Below are 15,873 nucleotides of genomic sequence, written 5' to 3'. Positions count from 1 at the left end.
TCTCTCTCTCTCTCTCACTGTCTAACTCTATCAGAAAGAAGGAAGGAAAGAAAGGGAAAGAAAGGGAGGGAGGGAGGGTGAGAGAGAGAGAGAAACCAGGAACTTTTCTGAGTCTCCCACATAGGTGCAGGGGCCCAAGCACTTGGGCCATCCTCTGCTGCTTTCCCAGGCACATTACAAGAGAGCTGGATCAGAAGTGGAGGAACCAGGACTTGAACTGGCACCCATATGGGCTGCCAGTACTGCAGGTTGTAGCTTTAACCCACGGTGCCACAGTGCCAGCTCAAAATATTTCCTTGAGAAAAAAGCTGCCAAAGCAAGCATAAATCCCACTTCTCTGTTTGGTCATGGAATAATTTCAGTTAAAGTGAAACATGGAATTGGACACATGTAGGCCATCTTTGATGTCCCTCATCAAACCTACACAGAAGACCAGGAACAGATTCTGCACCTGCATAAATTAGGGCTGCTGGTCACAACTTACAGAGAACAAGCCCAGGTAACCAAACAAGCCGTCAGGACTAGAGAGACCCCAGCAAGGAACTGCAACGGCAGCCCAAAAGACCGCAGACACACACTCTCGAAGTCTGATGCCGTTTTTTCTTGTCTTCCGCTGAGGACTTGCTGCTTCTGCCTGTCCAGTCCCTGGGGTGCATTCTACCAGGAACCACTCAGAGCCACTCTGCAATCCAAATTCCCGGCAGAGAACTCGAATTGGCTCAGCCTGGACCTGGGGTCAACAGACAAATTAACCATAGACAGCAGTGTGGATCCTCCGCCAGTGGGCTGATGGTTAATCCCTGCTGGGAGCTGAAGGGAGAGTGCAAGAGGGTGTCGATGTTTCCTACTAAGAGAGCAGGCTCTCTTGCTCAAGAATCCCTGTCGCTTTTGCTGGTCATGTTGCTGTAAATAATTTTTTAATCAGAGCTGGTATGCAGCAACTGAATATCAAGTCAAATAAGTACTAACCCTTTGAATGAGTTATTTCCTTCAAGAAAACTTATGATAAGAAAATAATTCATTGGAGGAAAAATAAATCAGGGGTGTTTCTCCAATATATTCTTATTGTTTAAAAAAAAGAACTCTGATAAATATCTGATCTGTGTAATCATAAAGCAAACTATAGGACAGCAATTTTCAACAGACTACCACACACACATTAAAAATGATCACAATGGAGACTGTTAAACATTAAGACTTTAAGATTTACTTTTGCTTTAAATTTACAATAACCCACCATAAAAATAATTTAAAGAAAAGTGCTATGTAAAACTTTTTAAAAAATGAATTCATAAAAACACACCAGTGATTAACGTGGGAAAAAAAAAACAGGAATTGTTTTGTCGTAAGAAAAGAATTAAGGATAGTTTTCCCATGCTTTGTTTCAAAACTTGATTTAAAGTGAAAATAATTGGGGCCAGTGCTGTAGTGTAGCAGGTAAAGCCGCTGCCTGCAGTGCCAGCATCCCACATGGGCATAGGTTCTAGTCCCAGCTGCTCCACTTCTAATCCAATTCTCTGCTATGGCCTGGGAAAGCAGTAGAGAATGACTCAAGTCTTTGGGCCTCTGCACCTGTGTCCCATGGGAGACCCGGAAAAAGCTCCTGGCTCCTGGCTTCAGATCAGAGCAGTTCCAGTCATTTGTGGCCGATTGGAGAGTGAGCCAGTGGATGGAAGACCTCATTCCTTCCCTCCCTCCCTCTCACCCTCTCTCTGCCTCTTCTCTGTGTAACTCTGACTTTGAAATAAATAAATAAATCTTTAAAATAAATAAATAAAGTGCAAACAATCACAATGCTAAGTTTCTTTTGTGAAATTCAGCCTCCATCCAGGCCAGCCTTGTGACACATGCGCTAAGCGTGACAGGAGCATCCCTTATGAGCACCAGTTCCAGTCCCAGCTGCTCCACTTCCAATCCAGCTCCCTGCTAACGCACCTGGGAAGCAGCAGCAGACGCCTGAGGACTTGGGCCCCTGCACTTACATGGAAGAACCGGATGGAACTCCAGGCTCCAGGCTTCATCCTGGCCCCGCCCTGGCTGTCGTGGCCATTTGGGGAGTAAGCCAGTAGTTCGAAGTTCTCTGTCTCTGTGTCTCTCCCCAGTTCTCTAAGACTCTGTGGTTCAAATAAATGAATCTTTCTTTAAATGTTTACTCTGTATACTGTGTTTTGCACTGTGTGTGTCACAGAAATTCTTTAATTTACTTTTCAGAGAAACTCTCAAAGTGTAGTATTATGATGGCCTTAAGTGGGAATGGAAGGTTTTGACAAGACAAGAATGGTGCGAACTCAAAGCCACACCATCATGATCAGAACTTAACTCTTAATGACTTCATAGCTCATCACTGCCCAAAGTGTGCTTGATTAGCGTGTTTGCATGTGTGTGTACATGTGTGAGCATACAGCTTTACAAATAAAATAATTTCCAAGTCAAAGGAAATGACAGATGCATTACGCACAACACCACCTGAAACTCAAGGAAGATTGGAACAGCTATCTCAGTATTCCCTGGGGAAGGGTCAGGGTATCAGGTGTCCGAATTAGCTTAATTAACAACATTGACAAACTCCAAAAACATTCAATGGTTAGCTTCTGTAACTCCCATTCCCTCGGTAGTTGTTTAAAAAATAAATCTATTTTCACAAACTAATCTCCACCAACTAATGAGGTTGATACTAGAAGAACATTATTAGGATAATTTATATTTGCTGAGATATTAATGTATCCTTGCCTATCATGGTTTTTCCCCCAGGCAAAAGGAAGCAAGTACAACATTTTCGGAAGTCATTTCACAGATCAAATCACTCAGAGACATGATATCATTAGTCTTATAACAGTGTGCATTTAAGTAAATTAAGGGAGAAACAATTAATTAAATGACAAAAAGGATGAAAACATCAAAAATTAACATACTGCTGACATTACATGTCAAAACAAGAATATCGTTATGGATACAAATATTTAAACTGACGGGATTCTCACAAAGAATAAAAATTTGCTGTTGCACGGCTTCCGGCTATGGCAGAATTAGAAAATCTGTAAGTTACAGGAACAAAGGACGCATGTATTCCCCATAGTTGCTCTATTTTACAAACTAGATTTACGAAGAGTATCTGTAATCTTAACTGAGGAAGATTTTCTTGGTACATTTTTTCCATAAAATTTCTCTTTAGGTTTTAGAGATCGCATGCCCTCAGATAATAGACAGAATGTTCTTAGCTACAGTCTTAGCACAACAAAATCACAGCTTCCCACACTGGATGAATTAATGCCTGCAAGTGACAATTTCACCAGCCGTCACCAAGCCAGTTTCTCATAGCTACTGTTTGAGTTAATTTCACAGAGTGCAGAGATGGAACTTAATCATAAGGCAACTTGGTATTCGAGAAGCAGCATGAACCAGTGAGACAGGGAAACTGACTTCTCCTTTCATTGACAAACCAAGGACCCCACCCCGGCCTCCTAAGGAAACACTTGCCAGATCCAACACTGACCTAACTAACAGTTTTCAATCTTTCCCATGTGCTTACCTGAGAAAACCTTCTCTTCTATGTTACTACTGATGGGTCCATCAGGAGTAATCCAACCACATATTCCCTCACAGAAGAATAAAAGTGGCTCCAGAAGGATAAATGCGAAATCAAGAGAAAACGCAAGAGATGCAGTCACAGAGCAAGGGTCTCAGGAAGCAATAACACAATCGTAATGGCCGCAGCTGTTGTAAGTAATCACAGTCAAACACCCGGGAGACTTTGCTTGTCTTTTTCTGAGGAAGGTCTGGGTGGATGGGACGTGACATGGATCAAAGAACACAGTCTTTAGCCAACAGACACAAGCACCACCCAACGCCCCAAAAGGTGGTCCAGGTTAAAAAATAAAAGATGGGGGCCTGTGGTGTGGCATAGTGGATTCAGCCACTGCACGCAATGCCGACACCACGTATGAAAGCCAGCGCATATCCCTGCTGCTCCACTTGCGATGTAGCTCCGTGCTAATACCCTGGGAAATCAGCGGAAGAGGGCCCAAATGCCTGGCCCCTGCCACCCAAGTGAGAGACCCAGAAGAAGATGCTGACCCAGCCCTTGTCACTGCAGCCATTTTGGGAGTGAATCAGCAGATGGAAGATCTCTCTCCATCTCTTCCTCTCCCTCTGTAACTCTTTCAAATAAATAAATAAGTCAAATAAATAAATAAATCTTAAAAAAGTAAAAGAAGGATAAAGTATACTAACTCAAGGCAAAGAAAATGACAGCAAAACTTCTAATTTTAATATCACAAATATGGAATATAACCCAAAATCATATGCATGGCAAATACGGGCAACTTAGAACAGAAATAAAATAAAATCAAAACAATCAAAGACCAATGAACCACACAACACAGCATCAACTGTCGTAAAAGAAAAGCCACACACCATAAAAAGCAAGGGACACAGGAAGGTGGGACACCTCTGACCCCCGCCAGTAGCACATCACCTGGTCACAGACGTCAGAGAAGGTGAAGAGCACTCTGACAGATGAGTTGTTGAGACTGAACATTTAGTAAGCACCTAGCACTGAATCCTGAACATACAAGGTAAGCCTTCATCTCAAATACTAACTCATTAAACACTAAGCCACCGATATCCCAGCCCACAGGACAGATCTGATCACTTTCAGAGGGTAGAAAAACAGGAAACAGTAATATTTCTTTGCTATAAGTAAAATGAAAATTAATAACACAAAATACATTCCTTTCACTTAAAAAAATCAAGAAACTGTTCTAAAAGCAACTCTTCATAATTTATAAAATTTCTTTTGATGGGGCCCACATTGCAGCGTAGTGGGTAAAGCCTCCGCCTGCAGTGCCAGCATCCCATTTGGAGGCCAGTTCAAGTCCCAGCTACTCCACTTCCAATCCAGCTTTCTGCTATGGCCTGGGAAAGCAATGGAGGATGGTCCAAGTCCTCCCCTGCACCCCTGTGGGAGACCCAGAAGAGGCTGCTGGCTCCTGGCTTCAGATCAGCACAGCTCTGGAAGTTGTGGCCAATTGGAGAGTGAACCAGCAGATGAAAGATCCATCTCTCTCTGCCGCTCCTTCTCTCTCTGTGTAACTCTGAAATAAATAAATCCTTAAAAAAAAAAAAAAAAAAAAGGACCTAATGGTTTTTTAAAAAAAATATTTTTGAAAAAAAGAACAGAATACAAGATTGTTTTAGATATTTGAAATCTCCTGTGCCTCCATATGAATTTTAGCACCATTTTTTCCAGATCTGAGATGTCTTTGGTATTTTGATTGGTATCACATTGAATCTATAAGGTGCTTTGGGAAGAATGGACATTTTGATGATACTGATTCTTCCAATCCATGAGCATGAAGATCTTTCCATTTTTTGGTATCCTCTCCTATTTCTTTCTTTAAGGTTTTTTAATTCTCATTGTAAAGATCTTTGATGTCCTTGGTTAAGTTTATCCCAAGGTATTTGATTGTTTTTGTGGCTATTGTGAATGGGATTGATCTTAGAAGTTCTTTCTCAGCCATGGCATTGCCTGTGTATACAAAGGCTGTTGATTTTTCTGCATTGATTTTATATCCTGCTACTATGCCAAACTCTTCTATGAGTTCCAATAGTCTCTTAGTAGAGTTCTTTGGATCCCCTAAACAAAGAATCATATCGTCTGCAAAGAGGGATAGGATAGTTTGACTTCTTCCTTCCCAATTTGTATCCCTTTAATTTCTTTTTCTTGTCTAATGGCTCTGGTTAAAACGTCCAGAACTATATTGAATAGCAGTGGTGAGAGTGGGCATCCCTGTTTGGTACCAGATCTCAGTGGAAATGCTTCCAACTTTTCCCCATTCAATAGAATGTTAGCTGTGGGTTTTTTTTATAAATTGCTTTGATTGTATTGAGGAATGTTCCTTCTATACCAAATTTGCTTAGAGTTTTCATCATGAGAGGGTGTTGAATTTCTTGAATGCTTTCTCTGCATCTATTGAGATAATCATATGGTTTTTCTTCTGCAGTTTGTTAATGTGGTGTATCACATTGATTGATTTGCAAATAATGAACCATCCATGCATACCAGGGATAAATCCCACTTGGTCTGGGTGGATGATCTTTCTGATGTGTTGTTCATTCTATTGGCCAGAATTTTATTGAGGATTTTTGCGATTATGATCATCAGGAAAATCGGTCTGTAATTCTAAGCCAGAGGCATCACAATACCAGATTTCAGGACATACTGCAGGGCAGTTATAATCAAAACAGCATGGTACTGGTACAGAAACAGATGGATAGACCAATGGAACAGAATAGAAACACCAGAAATCAACCCAAACATCTACAGCCAACTTATATTTGATCAAGGATCTAAAACCAATTAATGGAGCAAGGACAGTCTATTCAACAAATGGCATTGGGAAAACTGGATTTCCACATACAGAAGCATGAAGCAAGACCCCTATCTTACACCTTACACAAAAATCCACTCAACATGGATTAAAGAACTAAATCTATGACCCAACGCCATCAAATCATTAGAGAACATTGGAGAAACCCTGCAAGATATAGGCACCGGCAAAGACTTCTTGGAGAAGACCCCAGGAGCACAGGCAGTCAAAGCCAAAATTAACAATTGGGATTACAACAAATTGAGAAGTTTCTGTACTGCAAAACAGTCAGGAAAGTGAAGAGGCAACTGACAGAATGGGAAAAAATATTTGCAAACTATGCAACTAATAAAGGATTAATAACCAGAATCTACAAAGAAATCAAGAAACTGCACAACAAGACAAACAACCCACTTAAGAGATGGGCCAAGGACCTCAACAGACATTTTTCAAAAGAAGAAATCCAAATGGCCAACAGACACAAGAAAAAATGTTCAGGATCACTAGCAATCAGGGAAATGCAAATCAAAACAACAATGAGGTTTCACCTCACCCTGATTAGAATGGCTCACATTCAGAAATCTACCAACAATCGATGCTGGAGAGGATGTGGGGAAAAAGGGACACTAACCCACTGTTGGTGGGAATGTAAACAGGTAAAGCCACTATGGAAGTCAGTCTGGAGATTCCTCAGAAACCTGAATATAACCCTACCATACAACTCAGCCATCCCACTCCTTGGAATTTACCCAAAGGAAATTAAATTGGCAAATAAAAGAGTTGTCTGCACCTCAATGTTCATTACAGCTCAATTCACAATAGCTAAGACCTGGAATCAACCCAAATGCCTATCAACAGTAGACGGGATAAAGAAATTATGGGATATATACTCTAAAGAATATTATACAGCAGCAAAAAAAAAAAAATGAAATCCGGTCATTTGTAACAAAATGGAGGAATATGGAAAACATCATGTCGAGTGAAATAAGCCAGTCCCAAAGAGACAAATATCATATGCTCTCCCTGGTAGGTGACAACTAATCGAGCACCAAAAAGGAAACCTGTTGAAGTGAAATGGACACTATGAGAAACAGTAACTTGATCAGCCCTTGTCCTGACTGTTGATGAACACCTTACTACTTTATTCATTTTAGTATTTTTTTGTTCTACTTAATACCATTGGTTGAACTCTTTAATTAACACACAATGATTCTTAGGTGTTTAAATTTAACTGAAAAGTGATCCCTGCTTAATATGAGTGGGAATAAGAGAGGGAGGAGATGTACAGTTAGGCACATGCTCACTCAGACTTACCCTTAATGGTAGAGTTGGAAACGTGCCAGGGGATTCCAATTCAATCCCTTCAAGGTGACATGTACCAATGCTATCTCACTTGTCAAAGTGATCAGTTTCAGCTCATAATTGATCATAATGATAGGATTAAGTGTCAAAGGGACCACATAAACAAGACTAGTGTCTGTTAATACTAACTGATAGAATTAAAAGGAGAGAACAATCCAACATGGGAAGCAGGATACACAGCAAACTCATAGAATGGCAGATGTCCTAAACAGCACTCTGGCCTCAGAATCATCCCTTAAGGCATTCAGATATGGCTGAAGAGCCCATGAGAGTATTATAGGCATGGAAAGCCAAGACATTGTGGCAACAACAACAAAAAAATAACCTAAATGAAAGATCTCTGTGAGTGAGATCCCAGTAGAAAGAATGGGCCATCCAAGAAGGAGGTACCTTTCTCTGAAGGGAGGAGAGAACTTCCACTTTGACTATGACCTTGTCTAAATAAGATCAGAGTAGGTGAACTCAAGATGCTTCCATAGCCTTGGCAACCCATGACAAGAGCCTAGGGTGATTACTGATGCCATAAACAAGAGTGTCAATTGTTAAATCAACAACAGGAAGCACTGTGCACTTACTCCCCATGTAGGATTTCTTTACTTAATGTGTTGTACTATGTAAATTAATGGTATAACTAGTACTCAAACAGTACTTTACACTTTGTGTTTCTATGTGGGCGCAAACTATTGAAATCTTTACTTAGTATTTACTAAATTGATCTTCTGTATATAAAGATAATTGAAAATAAATCTTGATGAAGAATGGGATGGGAGAGGGAGTATGAGATGGGATGGTTGTTGGTGGGAGGGTGGTTATGGAGGGAAAAAGCTGCCACTAACCAAAAGTTGTACTCTGTAAATTTAAATTTATTAAATAAAAGTTTAAAAAAGAGTAAATGAATACAAATAATGAAAAATTTAAAGAAGAACAGAATACATCTAAAGCAGTTCTAAGTAAAACTGAGACTTTTTTAAAAATTTTTTATTTTTTATTTCGTAAATGTGAATTTACAAAGTGCAACTTTTGTATTGTTGTGGCTTCCCCCCCAACCTCCCTCCCTCCCGTGGCCCTCCCCTCTCCCTCTCTCATCCCGCCCTTTATCGAGTTTCATTTTCAATTACCTTCATATACTGAAGATCAACTTAGTATATACTTAGCAAGGATTTCAACAGGCTGCACTCACACAACCGCACAAGGTATAGGGTATTGTTCCACTAGTAGTGTTTTCAAGTTTCATAGGAAAACACATTAAGGACAGAGATCCTACGTGGGGAGCATGTACCCAGTGACTCCCATTGTTGATTTAACAATTGGCACTCTTATTTATGACGTCAGCAATCACCCGAGACTCTTGCTATGAGCTGTCTAGGCTATGGAAGCCTCTTGAGTTCACCGACTCTGAACTTGTTTAGTCAAGGCCGTGTCACAGTGGAGGTTCCTTCCTCCCTTCAGAGAAAACTGAGTCTTAAATGTATTTTCCCTTAATAGAAAAGATTGGAAAATGATACATTACACAATGGACTCAAAAACATTTTAAATGTGAAAAATGGAAAGAAACAGCAAACATAAAATGTGAAATTAATGAGTTTAACAGAAAATACTAAAACTAAAAATAAATACATACCTTAAATTCCAAAAGTCATTCCTTGAAAATTAAACAAAATACAGCACTAGCCTAAAAGCAAAGGTGGGAATTTCATAACACAATAAATAAAGGGCATAATATTGTCCCATAAGCTATGAATTATAAAAATCATCAAAGGTTAGGGCTGGTGTTGTGGCGTAGCAGGTAAAACCGCTGCCTGCAGTGCCCGCATCCCATACTTGTGCCTTTTCAAGAGCCAGCTACCCCACTTCCGATCCAGCTCTCTGCTATGGCCTGGGAAAGCAGTGGAAAATGGCCCAAGTCCTTGGGCCCCTGTACCCACATGAGAAGCCCAGAAGAAGCTCCTGGTTCCTGGCTTTAGATTGGTGCAGCTCCAGCTATTGAGACCATTTGGAGAGTGAACCAGCGGATAGAAGGCCCTTCTCTGCCTCTGCCTCTGCCTCTCCATAACTCTGCATTTCATATAAATAAATAAATATTTTTTAAAAATCATAAATGGTAACTTGGCTCAACTTCATCAAAGTCAAGTCTGAAGTCAGATAAAATTCAAAACTTTCTAGGAAAATATGTTATCAAAACTAAGAGATTTTAAAAATCTAAGCAAACTAAATCCCCCCCAAAATATTCGTAAAGAAATGGGTAAAGATTCAAATGATATCCCACTTACCTGAAAAAAAAAAAAAGATGACTTTACATGAAAATTTTAATGAACCCATAAAATATGAGTGTATACAAATTAATTTATACTCTTGAAGAAAGTAAAAAATAAGGAAAACTTCCCAATTCATCAAATTAACATTGGCTTGAAATAAACCACATACACACAGAATCTGCGGACCTCACTCACATAGCATCAGCATGAAAATCTCCGTCAATCAAGTCAGGAAGGAGAAGGAGACCCCAGGCACACACTGAACGCACACTGACAAAATCAACATTCCATCAAAGAAAATCCAACAGGAGAGAAAGAGATCTGGATTTATTATTGACCTGGTAAAACAGATCTCAGCGCAAAGCCAGCGCAAAGGTTAACAAAGGCACACTGCAGGCCTCCCAGGAATTCCAGGACAGAGCGGCAGCACTCACCATGGCACTGTGAGGTGACATTGCTGTCTGTCTCTCTCCCCCTCCCTGTGTGATGCTGCAGCAAAAGGGCTGCTCGGGGGTCGGGTGTGGCCAGAGGGTGCCCCCAAACTTCATGCACTGGGAGCTTGGTCTCCAGCGTGGTGATGCTTTAGAGTCATCCAGTCATAGACCAACACCCCCAGAAGATTTCGGTGCTGCTCTCTGGGGGGCACTGCCTTCTCACAGGAGCAGGTTGTCAATCAAGGCCACCCCAGGTACCTGAGCCCTCTGTAAGAGCTGCTTTCCCTTCCATTTCTCTGCTTTGTTGTGACACAGCCAGGGGCACTCACTGGGCGGGGGCACCATGCTGTGTCGCCAGAACCCTAAACCAAATAAACCCTGTGCTTTGGAAGGGATGTGTCCCCCGGAATTCTGCCACAGCAATAGAAAATGGCCCTGGACCTCCCAGCCTCCAGAACATTCAGGAGGAGTTGTCTTTTCCTTAGCAACCACCAAGACTGTGGAGAAAACGCACACAGACATCAGTCTCACACCTGTTACGGCAGGAGTCAAGATCACCCAGGCCCAGGCCAGCACATCAGAGGCGTCTCCCAAGAGAAGTCAGTGCCTCACCCACCGACCGTCCACACTGGCCGTGAGTCAGGTGACAAAAGGCTCTCCTAGGAAGGGGACCTGTGCCTGGCTGAAGTGCACCGCAAGACCTCACGCTGGTCATCACGTGTTCTAGCCCTGAAATGACAAACGTCACTCTGGCCACAGTTCACTGTCCTGGTCACAGGCCTCACGTGATGCACAAAGACTATAAGCAAAGCAGGACCACGTGCTACTGAGCCACTTTCCACCAATACAGCCATGCTGGAGAACACCTCCACAGTGTGTTGTTAAAAGACCATTTAAACACCAAAAGGGCCATTTTTTTTTTTTTTTTTTGACAGGCAGAGTGGACAGAGAGAGAGACAGAGAGAAAGGTCTTCCTTTGCCGTTGGTTCACCCTCCAATGGCCGCCGCGGCCGGCGTGCTGTGGCAGAGCACCATGCTGATCCAAAGCCAGGAGCCAGGTGCTTCTCCTGGTCTCCCATGGGGTGCAGGGCCCAAGCACTTGGGCCATCCTCCACTGCACTCAAAAGGGCCATTTTAAAAGTCCATATACTGGGACCAGCATGGTGGTGTAGCGGCGTAAGCCAATGCCTGCAACACCGGCATCCCATACGAGTGCCAGTTCACAGCCTGGCTGCTCTATTTCTGACCCAGTTCCCTGTTACTATGCTTGGGAAAGCCCAAGGTGATGGCCCAAGTCCTTGGGACCCTATCACGTGGGAGACCTGGACAGACTTCCAGGCTCCTGGCTTCTGCCTGGCCCAGCCCTGGCCACTGCAGTCATTTGGGGAGTGAACCAGCAAACAGATATCTCTCTCTCTCTCTGCCCTACAAATAAATAAATAAATCTTTAAAAAATAAAAATAAAAAAGGGCCAGCATTGTGGCGTGGTGGACTAGGCCCCCGCCTACAGCACCAGAGTCACATGTGGGTGCCAGGTTGAGTCCCGGCTGCTCCTCTTCCAGTCCAGCTCTCTGCTGTGACCTGGGAAGGCAGTAGAGGATGGCCCAAGTGCTTGGGCCCTGCACCCATGTGGGAGACCAGAGGAGGCACAACTGTACATGGCTTTTAATGACTGGGACGCAGATCAGCTCTCAGATGCATTTCAGTCCTGCGGCCCCATTTGGAAAATCTTGTGAAATTTAGTGAAGTGAGAAGTTTACAGGCACAGCTTTATCTCGGGCCCTGGGGTCAGTGCTTTGCCGTAATTTCACACAAGTTCATTTCATTTGCAGCAGCAACAAATGCCCTCATTTAGCTCGTTTTCAGTAGCAATGGAAAGTAGGTCATTACGGCAGATGAAAAGATAGTTAAGACAAAAAAGAGGCTAATTTCACTGTAATTATATGAATGTGTATATGCTCATATATTCCTTTAACAGAAAAGGCTTTCGCTCACTTGCGGCAAAGTGGTACCCATTGTGATTGCAAGGCAGCATGAAGGGTTGCCGAGCAGCTGGGATTAGAGGAGCTAGGACTGAGTCCTGGTGATACACGTTAATGCCTGTGAGAGCTTGGGCAAATACTTAATGATTCTGCTACACTTCAGTTTCCGTGCCTGTAAAATAAGGGTAGTCCTTGTGTATGCCTCATTACGGGTCATAAAGATTAAATGAGAAAATGTTTGCCTGGCATTGCTTGATGGGACTCAGCATGGGTGCTGAATAGGTTCAGTGTGCTAGCGTGGTGGGGGCAAGAGGCGCGGAGTCAACACACAGACCCCGGGAGTCGGGTGAAAGCAGGCTTGAGGCGAGCAGCCGGCAGACTCATTTATTACAGTTGGTACAACAGCTTATATAGCCAAGACCAGCCAATCTGGTCAAGGGGCGGTCTATACCCCAACCAATCACAGCCTGTTGCCAGGCAGTTTCCAGAGCCATCCAATCACAGCCTGTCGCCAGGCAGTTTCAAATCCATCCAATCACAGCCTGTTGCCAGGCAGTTTCCACAGCCATCCAATCACAGCCTGTCGCCAGGCAGTTTCCAAAGCCAGGTGGGAGTTAATTGGCAACGACACGGACCACTTTTTTGGGTGCACATAGCCTGGAGCGATTGTCGTAAAATAGTAAACAAAGTAGATGCCATCCTTATGATGGGACTTAAATTAAGATATTATACCAATAAGATATTTAACGCAGAGCCAGACATAGTGGTCCTACCACTATCACAATTGGAACTGTCAGCATTGATGCAGAACAGCACGCTCTTTCAAACTTTAATGATAAATTTTCCAGGACAGATTGACAATCACCTGCCAGCAGACAGGCTACTCCAGACACTACAAACCTTAGAAATAGACTATCCAAAACATGCTTTCCCTGCTTATCAACCTATACCCATGGCACCATGTGCGTTTACAGATGCCAACAAGTCACTCTTTGGAATAGTGATCAAATCTTTAACAGAAAAAGATAAGATCCATGTAGAACCCTATGGGGGATCAGTACAGTTGGGAGAAATAAGAGCAATAGTCAAGGTTCTACTCCTTAGCCAAGATGGACCAGTAAATATATTTTCGGACAGCAAATACTCAGTACAGGTAGCAAAGACGATCCCTTTTGCAATCTTTAACCCGACCAGTAAACCAATTGACCAGATGTTCGCAACACTTAAAGAGCTAACTGAGAACAGAAAATACCCATGGAATATCTCACACGTAAGATCACATACTGGGTTACCTGGCTTTATTTTCCAAGGCAACAGAAAGGTTGATCGTCTTATCTCCTGCAACACGGCTTCCATTGGACACTTAGAACAAGCCCGTATTTTACACCAAAAATTTCATATGTCAGCAAGCAACATAAAATTGTTTTTCCCAGAGCTAACAATGAGCCAATGCAAACACATAGTGCACTCTTGCAAGAATTGTGCACCCTCGCCCCATTAGGCCCACTGCAACAAGCAGGAGTGAACCCACGAGGCCTTGCTCCTAATAAACTATGGCAAGTGGACATCACCCACATTAATTCCTTTGGTAAACTTAAGTTTGTTCATGTGGTGGTAGATACTTATTCAAAGGCTGTATTTGCAACAGCCCAATCCGGAGAAAAGGCTAGTAATGTGATAAAGGCAGTTAAATCAGCCATGCTGGTTCTTGGTGTCCCCTGGACCATAAAGACTGATAACGGGCCAGCGTATACATCACAGGAATTTACTTCCTTCCTGAAATCTTGGAACATACAGTCTGCTACAGGTATCCCATACAACCCACAGGGACAGGCAATTATTGAAAGAACTCATAGGACGATTAAAGATCTCTTACAAAGGCAAAAAAATAATCATATACCCTCAGACCCCCAGCTTGCTTTGACTGAGGTCCTTTTCACTATCAATTTTCTTACTTTTGATTCCCAAGGGATCAGCCCAGCTTATAAACACTGGGGATCCTTTCCATCCCAGACCCCAGCCCCTATGGTTAGGTGGAAAGACCCCCTGACAGGAGAATGGAAAGGACCACACCCTCTGCTAACCAAAGGTCGAGGATATGCTTGTGTCTTTCCAGAGAATGCGGAACAGCCCATTTGGGTACCAGCCAGAAACATCAAGCCTGCAACTGACAGCCAACCCGAACCAGCTGAACAAGACCAAGACTCCGCCTTGTTAGCAGATGCACCTGCCCTATCATCCTACCCTGAGAAAGGGCCCAAAGCCATATCTGTTACCGTTGTGTACCCCACTAGCTCTGGTCAGCCACTCAAATGGCCCACAGCCTGTGTGCGGTCATGCCATTCCTGATAACCATTACTCCTCATTCCTACCCCTATCTAAGCAAGCAATCCTGTGGTCTCTCGATTTGAGCGCTGGCTAGTCAATGATGGGTAAGATCCCCTGGGGGACAACCTAAGACAGGCACAGCTGCGTACGGAGACCACATGGAAACGGGGTCAACAATGGTATGGCCAAGAATCATGCTTCCCGTTGCTCAAAAATAAACGAAAAGGAGGAAATGTAGTGGAATGAGAAGGCCATGCGAAGGTGGCCACTGGCAAGCGAGCGTCAGTTAGTCAGGAATGGCTTTGAAACCCACCTGGCTCTGGAAACTGCCTGGCGACAGGCTGTGATTGGATGGCTGTGGAAACTGCCTGGCAACAGGCTGTGATTGGTTGGGGTATAGACCGCCCCTTGACCAGATTGGCTGGTCTTGGCTATATAAGCTGTTGTACCAACTGTAATAAACGAGTCTGCCGGCTGCTCGCCTCAAGCCTGCTTTCACCCGACTCCTGGGGTCTGTGTGTTGACTCCGCGCCTCTTGCCCCCACCACGCTGCTCCTCTCAGAAACGAACCCACTGCAACATTGTGGAGAAATCAACGGCAACATCTGGCACCCAACGTGGGGCTCGAACCCACGACCCTGGGATTAAGAGTCCCATGCTCTACCGACTGAGCTAGCCGGGCAAACCGAAAGTGAAAGGAGGAGCCGAGAAGCGACGTACGCTTCCGGGCGGTGTGTGCTAACCTGGGGTCACTTAGACCGAGGACAAGGACAAGGAAAGGGGTGTAGGAGGGGGTTCTGTGCTCACCCTCACAGAACCGAACAGCACACAAAACACCGAGGGGCCTACTTGCCGAAATCCAGGGGGGACCTCGCCGAGTCCGACACGCTGTCTCTTTCTCAGTCACGTTGGCGCGCCAGACGTTGCGGTTGATTTCTCCACAATGTTGTAGTGGGTTCGTTTCTGAGAGGAGCAGCGTGGTGGGGGCAAGAGGCGCGGAGTCAACACACAGACCCCGGGAGTCGGGTGAGAGCAGGCTTGAGGCGAGCAGCCGGCAGACTCGTTTATTACAGTTGGTACAACAGCTTATATAGCCAAGACCAGCCAATCTGGTCAAGGGGCGGTCTATACCCCAACCAATCAC

At 43.7% G+C, this 15,873-nt stretch overlaps 1 non-coding gene across 1 annotated transcript; it reads right to left on the bottom strand.

Moving 5' to 3' along the window:
• Window positions 1-15,338: 15,338 nt before the first annotated feature.
• Window positions 15,339-15,411, bottom strand: TRNAK-CUU (transfer RNA lysine (anticodon CUU)). Its single transcript has one exon. It is a non-coding gene; the product is annotated as a tRNA-Lys (tRNA).
• Between the last annotated feature and the right edge of the window lie 462 nt (window positions 15,412-15,873).

Source organism: Lepus europaeus, chromosome 9 (assembly GCF_033115175.1).
Source record: "Lepus europaeus isolate LE1 chromosome 9, mLepTim1.pri, whole genome shotgun sequence".
NCBI classification, from domain to species: Eukaryota; Metazoa; Chordata; class Mammalia; order Lagomorpha; family Leporidae; genus Lepus; species Lepus europaeus.
This window is presented reverse-complemented; position numbering and strand designations above follow the sequence as displayed.